The 14,024-nt window shown below is 37.1% G+C and overlaps 1 long non-coding RNA gene and 1 other non-coding gene across 2 annotated transcripts; both read right to left on the reverse strand.

Annotated features, from left to right (window-relative positions):
* Positions 1–2,099: 2,099 nt before the first annotated feature.
* LOC139195900 (uncharacterized) lies at positions 2,100–8,610 on the reverse strand. The gene is made up of 6 exons (XR_011580972.1): positions 6,331–8,610; positions 6,128–6,230; positions 5,951–6,026; positions 5,754–5,859; positions 5,489–5,591; positions 2,100–2,357 (listed from the first exon to the last, which is right to left on the reverse strand). It is a non-coding gene; the product is annotated as an uncharacterized lncRNA (long non-coding RNA).
* Positions 2,763–2,867, reverse strand: LOC114825287 (small nucleolar RNA R71). The gene has a single exon (XR_003773929.1). It is a non-coding gene; the product is annotated as a small nucleolar RNA R71 (small nucleolar RNA).
* Positions 8,611–14,024: the final 5,414 nt, after the last annotated feature.

The raw sequence follows: 14,024 nt of genomic DNA on the forward strand, positions 1-14,024 counted from the left end.
GTTTGTACTTTGGATTCAAGTCACTAATAAAATCTCGAAAGTCCTCTTGATCAACCACCCTAAAAGACATCTCCGCTATTATAATCCACCTCACACATCTCCTATCAAGTCTTTTTTTATTGAAAGTGAGAGTGACAACCGGACATCCCATCATCGCTTGTGTCAATGTAGTTTGGTTCGGATCCACATTCTCAAAGAGACTAGAACCCGGGCATTTCCTCAAATGCTTAAGAATTCCCGTCGTCCCATGAGTTATAGGGTGTGCCGGTACTAAGAGTTTGCAATGCTTGCATTCGGCCATGAAATATTTCTCCCCATTGTTATCAGTGATCATTACCCTCTTAGCATCATTCCACACCGGACTTGGACCCTTTCTCCTATTGCCTTTTTTTCGAGGAGGACCCTCCCATTGTCTCACTACTTCTTCTACTTCCTCTTCCCCCTCTTCTCCATCTTCCCCCTCCTCCCCCTCTTCTTCTATTTGTTCTAATGCAATATCCTCCTCCATATCTGAATTATCATCCCAGCAATCTTCATAATAATCATTATGCAAATAATCTTGAGGTGAGGGAGTGCCTAGTTGAAGGGTACTAATGAGTAGATTTTATATTATATATTTTACCCTAATCTTAGTATATTTTGGTTAATATTTTGGAAGAATTTTGATGCTTTGAATTGTATTTTCAATATAGGACTTTCCACTTCCTCTGGAGAAAAACAGGACTAAATGGATGAATTTTGGAGTAATTCCAATTGGAGGACGTTCGTGAGTCACTTAGTTTGATTGTATCAAAATTTGGGATTTTTCCACTAAGCGGTTATTTTCTGGCGATAAAATAAAGGAGCGATGCGCAGTGCTGGAAAATGACGTTTTTGGGCTTAAATTGCGTTTTTGGAGCCCAAGATGACCTCAGATGGGTTCGTGGCCTTCTGGAGAAGTGTTCAGAATATTCCAAACATTAAATCCAGCTATATTGGGGCAGTTTTAAAGCAGCTTATGGGTCCAAAACGTGGCTGTTCAGATTTTAGACGAATTTTACCATTTATTGGATTATTAATTTTAGTTTCCTAGGGGGAATAAAGGACCTGTTTTTAGGGTTTGTGTGGGGGCTTAGCAGATATATTGCTTGGCCGTCTACCATATTTCACTACGCTTTATTTTATGCAATTTTGGAGACAGAGAGAATTGCTAGGGTTTTGGAGATTTTCTACTTGAAGGTGTTTTCAATCATTTTCTTAATAATATTTTTTATGACTTCAATTATGAATATGCGTAACTAATTCCTTTTGCTAGGGCGAAACCTTGAGCCTTAGCATGAGTATGTGATTTTTATTTAATTGCTTATGATTGATTGCATGCATACTTTAAATTGTTAATCACCGGGATAAAAACTATCCAATTGTCTTAATGCATGATCACCATTAGGATATTTAGAAAAGTAATTTGATGCAATTTTGGTCGGAAGGTTTCCTGAAATTGACGCTGGCTTCTTGTGATTAATTATTGTAATTTCACTTAGGATGAATACCACATCTTAAGGGTTGCATGGTTTTTCAAAGGGTTTTCATAAAGCATAATGAGTCTTTCATGTTCAGATTTGATCCGAACGTCCGGACGGGTTGCATGTTAGATATACGTTCTATGTTGGAGGTTCCAAGTAGAATATGAATTAGGAAAATCTAACCTTCAAAGTGGCATATGTAGATCATAAGTAATTGGTAAAAGTTCATAGGATTGATAGGTGATGGTGGAACCCTAGTGTTTTCTTAATTTGATTTATCCCAAACCTGTTTTCTTTTCCTTCTAGTTTTTAATATTGCAGATTATCTTATTTTTATTAATTAATTTCGTTTTTAATTTAAGTAGGCTATAAAATCAATCACCTCAATTTTTACTAAACAATAATTAATTGGAATTTGATTTGCTTTAAATTATTTAATAATCCCTGTGGAGAACGACCTTACGAGATCCGTTTATACTACAACAACCTTGTGATTCTTGCAAGTATTATAGGAGTTTTTATCGTATTCACATGAGTAGTAAAATCCTTATCAAGAAAATGGCGCCGTTGCCGGGGATTATTTAAAATAATTCCTACTAATCAGATTTTCAATTAGTTATTGCTGTTTATACATATAAAAAAAAATTTCGTTTTTATTTTATTTTTCACAGATTACAGCAGTACAGTGTAGAGTACAAAGATAATCTGTGCATGGTCAGCACCAGTTCAACAGTGCAGAAATTGGTTCCTTTTGATCCAGAACTCGAGCAGACTTTAAGAAGACGCAGGGAGAAAAATTTGCAGTGGGTTCCTTCTTTGTAGGGGACTTCTCTGTAGTCTTCAATTTCTGGGAATCTGCACGATAAAGGAAAAATGGCATTTGTTATTCCAGAGGCGGGTCAGCCTTTGGGTGATTCTTTAACAGCCCATACCACAAATATACCAAGTTGCATTACTTATTCGGCAATGGAGGAAGGGTCTACATTTGAAATAAAGTAGCACATGTTGAATATTCTACCTACATTTCATGGGTTATCATCTGACGATCCAAACATGCATATTGCAGAATTTTTAATGGGATGCAAAAATATTTTGGTGAGGGGATTGTCAGCCGAATCTATTAAGCTGCGTTTGTTTCCATACACTCTAAAAGATCAAGCAAGAAGATGGCTCCTCACACTCCCATCTGGAAGCATTAGTACTTGGGCCCAACTTAGTGAAAATTTTTTAAACAAGTATTATACAGCTTTTAAGACTCTTGACATGAGAACTCAGATTTTATCTTTTGCCCAAAAACCAAATGAAGAGTTTCATGAGGCGTGAGAGCGGTTCAAGGAGTTAATTAGAAAATGTCCACATTCCGGTATTAACAGTACTGATCAAATGCATATATTTTTTAGAGGGTTGAATATGACTACAAAAACTCTTGTCAACGCTTCATGCGGAGGTTCGTACAAAGATAAAAATGCACTAGAGGCTTGTTTGTTATTTGAAAAAATGGCAGCGGATACACAACAGTGGGCAGTTGAGGAGCCACAATCCAGGTCTATTTTTGAAATGTCTAACGGTTCTCCGTATGTTATAGCACAAATTGAAAAAATGGAGAAAATACTTGATGCAAAATTTGACATGTTATTACAAAGAATTCCAGGTTCATAGGTTGCTGTACAACAGCCCTTACAAGCTGCCTGCAGCATTTGCAACATGATCACTCATGATTTTATGAGCTGCCCACATAAAGATGTTTGTCCAGATTTTACAACAGAGCAGGTTAATGCATTTAACAATTTCCAGCGTCCCCGATATGACCCGTATTCAAATTTCTACAACCCAGGTTGGAGAGATCATCCTAATTTAAAGTGGGACAAAGATCAGCACTCTAGGCCTTAATTTCAATAGCAAGTACAACAACCTGCTGCATCTAAAGGCTACTTGGGAGGTTGCAATTGAAAAATTAGCAAATACTACCACTCAAGAAATCCAAAATCTACAAGCAGCAATGAAAAACATGGAAAAACAAATTGGGCAGATTGCTTTGCAGGTTTTAGAAAGAGCTCCGGGTACATTTCCTAGTCAAACAGTACCTAATCCAAGAGGACGAGAAGAATGCAATGCTGTACATACTTTATGGCCTGGCAAAAGTTACGACAACAGACATGAAAATTATGCTGGAAATTCGCAGGCAGCAGAACAGCCCCAAACTAAATCTGCAATTTCTGTAGATTCTAGGCAGCTACAAGACAGATTCGAAAATGCTGCAAAAGCTACCATAAAAACTGCAGAATGTGTTTATGAGCCTCCGATGCCTTATCCTGAAAGGTTGAAGCCTAAAGCTAAAGATCAACAATTGACAGATTTTATGAAAACTTTGGCTAAAGTTCAAATTAATCTTCCATTAATTGATGCAATCAAGAACATTCCATCTTATGCCAAATGTTTGAAGGATGTTTGCACAAAGAAAAAGAAACTCGTTGATTTTAAAAAAGTGATTCTAACGGAATAGTGCAGTGCAGTCTTATTGCATAAATTGCCTCCAAAGAAAAAAGATCCAGGGAGTTTTACTATCTCTTGTACTATTGGCAATTCTGATTTTAAAAGTGCTTTAATTGATTTAGGTGCTAGTGTAAACTTAATGCCTTATTCTGTTTTCAAACGTTTAGGTGAAGGAGAGCTGAAACCAACCTCCAACATTATTCAATTGGCTGACCGTTCAATTACCTATCCTAGAGGGATCATTGAAGATGTTATTGTGAAGCTTGACAATTTATATTTACCAGCTGATTTTATGGTGTTGGGCATGGATGAGGATTTGACAACACCCATCATTTTAGGCCGCCCATTCCTAGCAACAGCCCGGATTCTTATTGATGTTGAAGCCGGAACACTAACATTTCGGGTCGAAGATCAAACAGTTGTTTTTAGGTTGTTTGAAGCAAGCATACATTTAGGTGATAAGCAAGAATGCATGCGTTTTGATGCATTGGATGGTTTACCAAGTGCCGAGTTTATGAGCAGATCATCAACTGACCATCTATCCATAAAGCCTCCGAATTTGACTCGTGATTGCAGAAGTCCTAAACTACAGTAGTAAAGGGTGCTACATGATGACCAACCAATTAACACTATGAAAAAACATGAAAATTTGCTAGGCAGCCCATATGTTAAGAAAATACAGCCTGGTAAAAAGGTGTGGCTATTGAATACCAGTTTCAAGTTAGTTCCAGGGAGACAAGAATCTCGGTGGAAAGGCCCTTATATGGTTAAGCAGGTTTTTCAGAATGGTAATGTGGACATTACGGCTGAGGGCAAAGATTTCCCATTTAAGGTTACCAAACATCAACTTAAACCATGCATAGGGAAATTTGGTGCAAGCGAGTTTTTGACTCTAAAGGACCCAGTGATCTAGCCACCGAACTTCTGCAACGTCTAGCTATAGACTTAAAATAAAGCGCTTGTTGGGAGGCAACCCAATTTTTCTAGACTCTTTCCTTATTTTATTTTTTCGTTTGATTTTTTTTTATTATAAGTTAAATTTCTAGATGCATATATATACCTAAGTTTAAAAAAAAAAAAAAACCATGAAAAATCCAAAAATATGTCGCTTTCTTTATTTACGCATGTTGATTTTAGTTCCGTTTTTAATTATCGCATATTGGTTAATTGCAGGTTGAAAACATGGAAAATAAAGAACATCCTATACTGGAATCATGCGCCTAGCAGCAAGTCCACATTAACATCAATCACATCTACACTATGCTAGAAATTTAAAGTAGTCAACATAAAGTCATTCACAGATGCAAGTTTGGGGGTGATTGTTGCAGATTTAGCACAGAAACATAATTTTGAACAGTTAATTTTCTGCAGCTCAGTTTTGCGATGCATGGAGGAAAAGCACAGTTAAATCATAGCTCCATACACCATAGAACTGAGTACAACTATTATTACCAGATCTACAACAACTACACTTGCAGGGATTCGAATTTTACCTCCCAGATGCACCGATCTGGGTCATGCGGCCTGTGCTGTTTTCGTCCGTTGAGCTTGTGTGTTTACTTCTGTTTCCTTGGCTCTATCCTGGATCAGCATTCCCTGCACACAGAGCAACACAATGAAACCATGCTGGGACATAAACATCATTTTTACAGATCAGGACCCAAATACAACCCCGGCTCAGTTTTACCTTCGTTGTGCATCACTTACAACACACAATATTGTGAAAGTCATAATTTCTGCAGGGATGACTGTTTATACCTTCAAAGTTGATAAGTCATGGCTTTTACGATGCGTCCTGCTTTTTCTCTGGTGGATATCCAATTTGAGCATTCCTTCTTTCGGATCTGTCATGGATCCGCTTGTTCTGCACAAAATACCACACCAGTCTAATTACATGCAGGGTGTAATGAGGCATCATTTTCACAAATGGGGGGTCATCAGAATAAAATGTTTACCTTTGCAAGACTTGGATCTGCAAGGTTGTAGCTGGTTTGTATTTCCTTGTCAGGGTTAAGCTTCCAGATTGAGGACCTGTGCACACAAATACGACACCAGTATACTTACATGCAGGCATAATGAAGCAACGGTCTCACGGAATGGAACCCATCATGAACGGAGTACAAGATTTTTACCTTTGTAGGAACCAGATCTGCACAGTCTTTGCTGTTGTTCCTTTTCATTGCTGTTGCAGAGCTTTCAGGTCATGGACATTTGCACATTCATACTATACACAGACTTGAGACCAACATGCATCAGTCACAGAACCATGTTGTTCAACCAGTTACTCAAAGACTATAAAAAAAAAGAAAAAAAAAGGGACAAGGATGAAGATTACCTTTGTGGGAAGATTTGAGCTTCAAATGTGCTACCATTTCCATGACAGAGGCATTGGTTTGGGGTTCTTGCCGAGAAGAGTGAGTATCATTGTGTGGTTTAGGGTGCAAGGTTGGTGATGCTATGCGAGAGGAGCAGCTCGGATTCTTACAATTGAGAGAAAACTGTGAGAGATGGAGAGCTATTTTTCATTTTGTAGCGACATGGGGTCTAAAAGAAAAAGAGAGAGTGGGTAAAAATAAAAATGGAAGGTTTGTATGCAGAAGGGTGCCAAACTGAGAAGACAAAGGAGAGATTAAAAGCATTTTCAGATTTTCTAGAGAGAGAGATGGGCAAATGGGTTTATCTTAACCTTTTATTTGGAATCCTAAGGAGTGGTGAAACCGATGCGCGACACGTGTGCCCATCTTCAGCTTCACGTGCTACCCGAGAAGGATGGTTTTGCATTGGCAAGGTATGGAGCCGTTTGGCTCTAGGCTCCATGACTGACACACTGCAGATTGATGCCTGACGCCGGTTTCAAATTCGCATGCCAGCTGCATGCCATTCTCATGGGAATCCAATGTTTCTCCTAGAGTTTTGTTTTGCGGGATGGGCTCAATTCCGATTAATACATAATTGGCCCCATGTGTCATCTTGACCAGGCCAAGGGTTGTCTAGCCCAATGGATTTAAATTCCAACCCAGGTGTGTCAATTTCTTTTATTTCTGTTTTTGGTTTCTTTTGAGTTTTTTTTTTTGTTTTTTTTTGTTTTTTTTATTTTATGTTTGCTTTCTTATAATTTTGTTTTTTAGGGGAGCTTGTTAGACTTCGATGTTAGGTTGCTTGTATTTTTTTTTTAATTTATTGTGCTTTTCTTTTATTTTCCACACCTTGAGGACAACGGGTGAAATAAGTTTGGAGGTGGGAAAATATAAAATTTTAGTTTTTTTTTTAAGATTGTGTCAGTTAAAATTTTTCATTCTTTTTAAGTTAATATCCATAGATTATTTTAAATGTTAGAACAAATGGACATGGTGAAGATTAATCCCACAGTAGAGTCTTTTCTATTTATCGTTGCTTAGACACTAATTCATGAATTATACTTTGAACTTTGCACATCACACCAACATGGTTTGTGGGGAGTGAGATTGAAACACTTTCTTTTAGTCTAAGTTTATGGTTAATTTTTGTTTTAAGTAAAGCCAGTTATTATTGTGAATAAAGTAATAATTGTCTCACCCGAGGTTTTGCCTAGTAACCGGGCCAGTCCTGCTTAATCAGCAGTGATTCTCGCGTCAAACGGTAAAGTTTTGGCATGGGGCAGGGTGGTTAGTTGGTTTTGTAGCCTTTTCAGCTCGGGTTAATAAGTCCTTAGGGGTGTTCTACACCTAGTGCCCTAAAACCCTAGTGGTTTGGGAGTCATTGACCTAAAGCTCGCTACATGGGTTCGATCGAAAGCTTAAGTGAACCGACATTGCATGACCACTACTGTTACTGGAAAAAAAAAAAGAGAAAAAGAAAAAGAAAAATAGTTATATTTAAAGTTATTATGTGTGAAATAAAGAAGGACGAGAGGTAAGGGTTTTAGTCGAGTCTCCTTAATTATGTTGGTTCACTTTACACCAAAGGAAGTTTGTGAATTCTTTTCTAATTGATTCTAAATGGCTTAAGACTCTGTGGTGGGATTGGTTGGAACTTTTGAAAAGATGTTCTAGTTTTTAAAATTTGCTATGGATTGCAACTTTGAAGGTGAAAATTTTTGTTAGTTAATTTTAGCTAGTTGTCTAGTTTGTTAAGTTTTTATTTTTGTTTGAGTCTTGTTTTGCTTGAGGACAAGCAAAAAGCTAAGTTTGGGGTATTTTGATGAGTAGATTTTATATTATATATTTTACCCTAATCTTAGTATATTTTGGTTAATATTTTGGACGAATTTTGATGCTTTGAATTGTATTTTCAATATAGGACTTTCGACTTCCTCTTGAGCAAAACAGGACCAAATAGGCGAATTTTGGAGTAATTCGAGTGGAGGACGTTCGTGAGTCACTTAGCTTGATCGTATCAAAATTTGGGATTTTTCCACCAAACGGTTATTTTTTGGCGATAAAATAAAGGAGTGCTGCGCAGTGCTGGAAAATGACGTTTTTGGGCTTAAATATGAATCATCATCCCAGCAATCTTATAATAATCATTATGCAAATAATCTTGAGGTGAGGGAGTGCCTAGTTGAAGGGTACCACTAGGTTGGGTTTGTTTTCGTTTTCCAAATACCAAGACCATAGGTGTACTAGATTGGCTACTAGACCCGTCCATCCTAACAAATAAAATAACAATGCACATTAATATATCATAACCACAATTCAACATATATCTAAATTCCAATCAATAAATAAAATATTAAAATAGTTCCAACTGCTGTCTAGTCTTGTTCAAAGCAAATTCAACATAGAATCAATATAAACATCAGCCCAGCATCACTACCAAACAGTGAAACAGATATTCAGAAAACTTGCAATAAAAAGAAAGCAACAGTTACCTCAATCCTCAAATCAACAACCCGGTAAACCACGGTGCAATCAATCCATAAATATTTATAATGCTTGTCTAGAATATTGCAAAAATAAAGGACACATATCATGTCTTAGTAGTACATGTCTATTAGCCGTGAATGAACATCTAAAATATGTAAATAAATTTTTAGTACCGACAGTTAAGAATGCACATAAATTTTTAAAACAACTAAATATCAAATGAACTAGATTCACCTTGAAGCTCACACCTCTTAATATATACTTCTCGCCAAACGATTTGTAGACGTCTCTACACTCGATTAGAACATCAGAATCATCCTCAGGCTCCCAAACTCTACTTAAATCCTTTGATTTAAATGAATCTTGATCAGAAAAACCGTGTTAGCCACAACTACCATTTTATGATCTGGATTAGTTTTAGCTACTACAACATCTAACTACGCATTTCATGTGTCCATTGGAAATCCAACACGGTGATCAAAACACGACACAAGTTTTCCAAACTGCAGCTTATCGAAAACAACACAAAGGAAATAACATATAACAACATAATGTAGATGTCAAAAGAAGCCAAATAAGCATACAAAAGAAGCCAACATAATGTACAGACATTGATATTGATATATCAAATGGTAAGACTCGCGGATTATGGAGGCATGTTAAGTTGTCTGTCGGTGCAACCCTTACAGACAGACAGACACATATATACACACACACACACATACTCACTTCCCAGAACCAGCATCAGCTCCTCAAATCATTCAGGTACGAGGTTATCTTCCTTAAATTCAGAACATAAAAATAAATGCAACAAAAAACCAAGTAAAAAACATATTTATACGAAACGTTACACAATTAAAACATAATTTGTTCATCCTAATAATTTCCAGAAACCACCAAAAACCAAAATATACAATACAAACATAAAGTCGCCAACTTTCATGGTAAGGCAGTAGGATCAAACCACAATCGACCAAACCCAGAAAATAAAATGCCTCAAGAATCAAGAAAGCACCAACCTTGATGAAATTGTTGCCTGCCTGCGATTGGGTCTTTGGATTTTGCCTTCGAGGAGATAACAGATCGAGAGAGAAAACGGTGGTGTGGCGGTCAGCTGATGGCTGTGTGGTGAAGGAAGGCTGGAGTGGAGAGTCAGAGAGAGACAATAGTATGGTATGGTGAGGGGGGTTGGAGATGAGGGATCAGTGAGGGAGGCTCAGGTAGGGACAACCGCGCAACGCTTCCACTTTAATTCTAGTTTGATGGAACAAATGGAGACGGAAGTGAAGTGAAGTGAAGCTAGTGAGATCAGACCTAAAACAAATCAAAGGCACATATTAAATCTAAAACAATGAATGGTTCAAATAATTTTCTTATAATTAAAAAATAATATATATATATATATATAATTGTTTTTTGGGTTCGGTATGGTAATACCGAAAAAATTAAATGCAAAACCGAATCCCATACCGAAACTTTCGGTTTGGTTTGGGATCGGGATTTTTTCGGTTTGGTTTGGGATTTTTGGGATTTTTCTAGCCCTACTATTATCTATTATCTATTATTAAACTCTCATTGTCAACTTTTTCTCCATTTTTTTTTCTATTTTGCCCTCACTTTTGATACACATTATTGATAAAAGGAGGGCAAAATAGTAATTTTGTACCATTTGACAAAATGACAATCATATCCCTATTTTTTCCTATTTTACCCTATTTTTATACTTATTTTTCTAATTTTACCCTTACTTTTGAAACACAATATTTACATAAGAAGGACAAAATAGTAATTATGTAATATTAAAAAAAAATGCACTTGTTAAGAGAAATTGTTCACACACACAAAGTATGTGATCTCTGTTAGTAACTAGTCAGATAACAATGTTTCTCGATGGTGGAGTAGATGCAACCACCTAATCACAATTATATTCAAAGTTAAAATATGATGGTAAGGCTGCTCTAGGTTTTCTGTTTAAAAATTGTTTAGGACAAACTAACCTTGCAAGTTCTTTTTCTATTGGTATCTCAAACGTCTTATTGGCTGAAGCTTTAGCATTAAAACAAGCATTTATTCCAAGATTTTAATCTAAATCCTTCAACAAAAAGCACAAGTACCCTGCTGAATTCAATCTACTATCCAAAATATCTGGTATTCACTGAGATAAATTCCCAATATCATATTTCAACATACTTTTAAAGAAGCAAACATGGAAATTGACGCTTTTGCCAACTTATGACATTGTTGACCCTTAAAACTACCAAGCCTACGTGGTGCGCAGGCCGAGTAATTAATGAGCTAACTACGTCATTCGGTTGTGTGCGGGGCGTGCCAACTTGACGGTCAAGCTCGGCCAGGGAGTAAATTTATTGATGTCGAGTTGAGCATGTTGCTGGCTTCTTGATCTTTCGACTGCGGCCGAGGAAGGAACACGTCTCGGCCTTCGGGTTCTAGAGCATGAAGATACAACTACTAGTTTTGTGAAGTTCAATATCAATTTTGGCTTTCAACATGCCGAATATAGTAACCTGTAACACCTCACTTCACCGAGAAGGCTAATAAGATGACCTATGCCTATAAGGATTCGGAAATCCTTCTCGACCAAGACTTAGATAGACAATCAGTCAGCCTTGACACAGTGCTGTTTATCTAAATTAAAGGTGTTTCGCGGTTGGTTGATTCTACGGCAACAGTGCTGTTTATCCAAAATGAAGGTGTTCGCTGATCGGATCATTTTTATATACATTTTTACTTCGAATTCACTCGTCTTTTCTTAGTTAGTTCTTTATATTTTTGAGCTATTTACATTATTTTTGTAGTTATAGGATCTGTTATGCAAATTTACCCTTTATTGTTACATGATAATACTAATTTACATTTTATAAGCAAGTTATTATTACAATTGCCAAATGGTGTAAACAAGGTTTGTCCCTCTCTATGTCTATATAGTGAAAGAATAAAAGAAGAAATAAAATAGTGAGGACCGAGAGGTGGGGACGTGAGGACAGCGAAAAAAGAATCCAAGGCAGAGGAGTAAGCTGCCCTTGCAGCTTTGAAAGGTCAAAATGGAATAAGAAATAAAAGAGGATAATTAGGAGGAGGGCAGGCGAATAGAAGACCAGCTGAAAGAGAATGAAAACAGCTGCTTGGCAGCTGGAGAGACAAAAAGAATAAAAGATGAAAAGGAGCATGGGGAGACGGACATAGTGGAAAACGTGAGGAAGCTAAGAGGGACAGGAGGACAGGTGAGCACGGGAAAGGTTAGAAAAGAATAAGAAGGAGAGTAGGTCAGAAAGGTGGAGTGCACACTGACGGATTAAAAGAAGAAAAGAAGAGGAAGTGGACAACAGTGCAGAGAGAAAGAAGAATAAGAAAATAAAAATAAGAGGCAGAGCTGGATAAGACACGGGAAGGTGGAGGAGCTGCCCTGGGCAGCAGAGAGCACTGACGCGGGAAGGATAGCAGAAAAAGGAATAAAAAGGGACAAAGGCAGAAAACGTGAGCTGGGGGGGGAGAGGAAAGAAACGGACAGGAGGCTGCCCTTTGGGGTAGCAGAAGATAGGTGAGTACAGGATAGAGGTGACTGACGAGAGAGGTGAGAACGCTGCCTTTGCAGCGTGGGGAGGTGTGAAAGGTCAGTACGTGCAGGTGGGAAGCTGCGAGGACAGGGCAGTCCAGCGTGGACAGAGAATTAAACTCGGAAAGGGCTGCCTTTGGGCAGCTCGCAGAGAGCGCAGGAGGCGCAGAAAAACATGGGAGGATTGACGCGAAAAGGAACGCTGCCTTGGCAGCGTGGCAGAGGTCAGCTGGAGAGGAGAGCACAGCAAGAGTTGGTCAGAGCACAGAAAGCAGAATCCTCCTCTTTCGGTTAAATCTTTCCAAACTTCTATTTTATTTTTGTTTTAATAATGTGTAATTAAATTTATTTTGGCTAGAGGTTAATTCAAAGCCATGAATATATTTGTAATATGAATTGATTACCTTCGGTTGTGATTTCATAAGTTGTGATTTCAATTTACTTATCCGTTCGTATAAAAACTGATTTGTGTATGTTGGTTGAGAGTGCACGCTTAATTTACATGCATGAATTTGATGCTAGAATATGAGGGAGTTTCACCTAATAGTTACAATCTTATAATCACAAGTAGTAAAGGTTGCTAGTCACAATCACGTTAAGTAAATTCTTGGCAAGAGTATCATGCTTTTCATAGTTACGAATGCCTCGTCAATGCTTATAGTTTTCACAAAGTTTAATGATCTTTGATTGTATCTCTATTGTGCTTTTCACGTAGGGGACTTTTGAAGAATGTTTTGAATTGTTGTATGCGTTTTCCCGTCCAATTCAATAACTTAAGGAAAACTTGAAGATTAAAAAAGTGCTGTTCACGGTTAATCTGGAGTATTGAGATTCAAAATTTATTGAAAGAACAACTGAAAATCAATTTAGGTTGCATATGTGTCATGTGTGGAGAAGAACCCTCTAGCTAGTCCGTCATTTATCATTTTACCTTAATTTTATGTTTTTATCAATTCTGTAATTTAATTAAGTTTAATTTACTTTTCATCAAAACCAAACACCCATCCATTATTAAATTATATTATTTAGTTAGTTTTCTTTATTGTTAGTCTTTTAATTTAATTTCCGTCCATTTCAGTTCCTAGTGTTTAATTTAATTGTTTTCATTGTTTTGAGTCATTTTAAGTGTGTTTCGAGTTATTAGAGTTTTTAGCCTAATTTTGTGTCCTTGAGTCTTATTTAATATTTTTAAATTAATTTAGAATAGATTAGCAATCCCTCCTAATCCCCGGCCTAGAACGATACCCTACTTACATCTATACTACAATTGTCAAAAAGAGGGTTTAATTTGTGTGTCAAGTAATTTTCGCATCATTCGCCGATTGCATTTATAGCGCTATTTATCAAAACTGAAGATGTGTTAGCGAAAAAGAAAATAAAAATCTCAAGATTTTTAAAAGGTTTCGCGTAGAGCGAAAGTTTGTGTATGGCAGTTTGTGTGTTGAATTGGAGGTGTTTTACGATGCACAGTGCCTTTGTATTTATAATGATGCTTTGGCTGATGGCCAAGCCGTAAATTTCTGAGTCTCCTGATGTGTCATGGCTACTAGAAAATAATCTCTTAGTCTTCTGATGTATCACGACTACCAAACTGAAGCAATCCCTGAGTCT

This window comes from Malus domestica, chromosome 05, assembly GCF_042453785.1.
Source record: "Malus domestica chromosome 05, GDT2T_hap1".
In the NCBI taxonomy this organism is placed as follows: domain Eukaryota; kingdom Viridiplantae; phylum Streptophyta; class Magnoliopsida; order Rosales; family Rosaceae; genus Malus; species Malus domestica.